This window comes from Penaeus monodon, chromosome 33 (assembly GCF_015228065.2).
Source record: "Penaeus monodon isolate SGIC_2016 chromosome 33, NSTDA_Pmon_1, whole genome shotgun sequence".
NCBI lineage: Eukaryota > Metazoa > Arthropoda > Malacostraca > Decapoda > Penaeidae > Penaeus > Penaeus monodon.
The window spans coordinates 15,975,120-15,977,463 of NC_051418.1; the positions used below are offsets into that span (position 1 = coordinate 15,975,120).

General features: G+C 43.9%; 1 pseudogene; it reads right to left on the bottom strand.

Moving 5' to 3' along the window:
- The window catches only part of LOC119594275, a 32,574-nt pseudogene extending 30,878 nt beyond the window's left edge, over nucleotides 1-1,696 (bottom strand).
- Nucleotides 1,697-2,344: the final 648 nt, after the last annotated feature.

Below are 2,344 nucleotides of genomic sequence, written 5' to 3' on the forward strand. Positions count from 1 at the left end.
CACCACCGTCAGCGCCCGGCCCGACCGCCCTGCCGGCGCGCGGGCGTCGTCCTCGGCCAAAAAGCTTGTTTGGTCCACCTGACAAGTGACAAGCAATTACTTATGGCCGAACGATACTCCTGTTTTCGCCAACCAGCTGTTTGCGTTGGAACCATTCCACTGACAAAGAAAGCGTTTCTTGTCTCTTCTTGTTTCATTTTTTTTTTATGTTAAATGATAATATTGAAGAATTGTTTCATTTCAACTGACGGTTTAGGTGTTCTATTCGGAGAACGCAGGTATAATAGCGGTAGTCTGTTGGGCTGAGTTGAGAGCGTTTTACTAGTGGGGAGTTGTCGAGAATTAGCTGTCGTGTTAAGGGACTGTCGCTTGGGCTGTAGGGGTAATGCTGTTCTGTTGTTCCATTGAGTAGCGTGTTATAACAATGGAAAACGTGCTTTGTTTGTGGACATTTTGTAATGTAAAATCGTCAATGTGATTTACCGGAAAACCATATTAATCTTTTTACGAATTTGTTATACGATAATCAGAAAATTAATGCTTGAAATTATGATCGTTTGTTATATTAGTGGAGTAGGAGAAACGTAAGGAAGAAAAGAAAAATAAGAAAAGATGATAAAAACGCCGATGAAAATAAAATAAATGAAAAATGAAGAAACAGGAAAATTGGAGTAGAATAAAAGTAAGAAAAATTGTGGATGATAACAATGAGTATTACGATTTTAACAATAAAAAAGAAAATAAAAAATAATGATGAAATAGACGGAAGGTAAAAGAAAGAAGAGTATGAAAGGAAAGGAAGGCAAATACATGGAGAAAGAGAAAAGGCAAAGAAAAAGAAAGATGGTGAACAAAATGAAGAGAAGATAAAAGACGAACAAGAATGAGAAAACGTAAAACAAAACGAGGAATAATAAAAGATGTTAAAAGAGAGGAAGAATAAAAAAACGAAAAAGAGGAAGTCGATGAAGAAAAGACCAAAAATGCGAAGATGCAGAAAAAGAAAAGGGAAAAAATGAAGAAGAAAGTGATAATGTAAATGATGGAGATGACATGTGCGCTGACGACGACCGAGAAAAAGGCCGGAGCGGGGAAGCCTCGCCTCAAAAAACACTCATATTTTCACGCTGCAACCTGACGCGGCGAGATGTGAGTGTTGGTAATAACAGGAAGCTGCCTTATTGACAGTCAGCCTTGTTCACAGAGAGCCATCCAGCCATCACTCGGACGGCGATGTTGACACGAATTCTGAAGTATTAACAGAGGCTGTCAGATTCGCCGCTGACCAGCTGTCGGGGAGGCTGAGCACAGCGCTGGGGCCACGCGAGGCGGTGGATTGCGAGGGACCAAGGGGGCTGTGAGGGAGTGAGGGACCGGGAGGGTTTAGGGGTGTGAGGGCGTGAGGGATCAAGAAGCTTGTGAGGAAGGTTTTACGGGCGGGACTTTATGAGGGCGTGTGGGATGAGAGGTAATAGAGAGTGAGGGATCAGGTCGGTTATGAGTTTTGATTAATCAGTTGGTTTGCCAATGTGAGGAATCAGCGAGGATTATAAGTAAGGTACCATGAAGTTTGTGAGGAGTGTGAGGAACTAGTGAGGTTTGTGGGTGAAAGACCTCGATGGGTGGGAGGGTTCTGGGGACCAGTGTGGTTTGTGAGGCACCAAGAGGTTGTGAGGAAAAAAATGGCTTCAGGCATTGAGGGTCAGAGTAACGATGGGCTGGTTACTGGGACGGACAGTTAAAGGCGAAAGTGGATCGACATGTAGCCGTGATTTATAACAAGTGGAAATGAGTGAACATGGAATAAGAGTTTGTGGAGCTGATAAAAATAGCTAGAAAATAACGAAGGAAATAAGCATGAGGATTTAAGTAATATCAAATGCTAAAAGAAAACGATATTAATATTAAAACAAAATGGCAGATTGAATGAATGCACACATTTAAAGAGAATACACAAAATCTGAAAAAAAATCTAAGACTCGAGATAGAAAGATGGGAAAAAAAGGATTTTTTTGTAACTATGTCCTTTCATAACATTACGTGTAGGTATTCACCTCACAAATAAATACAACATGAGCAAAACAATAAACTGAAAGAGAAGAAAAACAGACAGCGAGTAGGAGCGGCGCGCGGCGCGGGATAAGAGCGGCGGCCGCGGGAAGTATGGGCCAGTGTATGGCCGCGTCCCGGCCGGCGCCGCTCAAGGTCACGATCAGGGTCGGCGGAGGTGCCGCTGCACACGCTCCTGCCGACCCCGCTGCGCCTCCCGAGTCGTGGCTCATGACAGCTCTCCGGCTCTGAGTCTAGGCTTTGACTCGTCCTGTGCTGGGCGGCGGACTGAAGC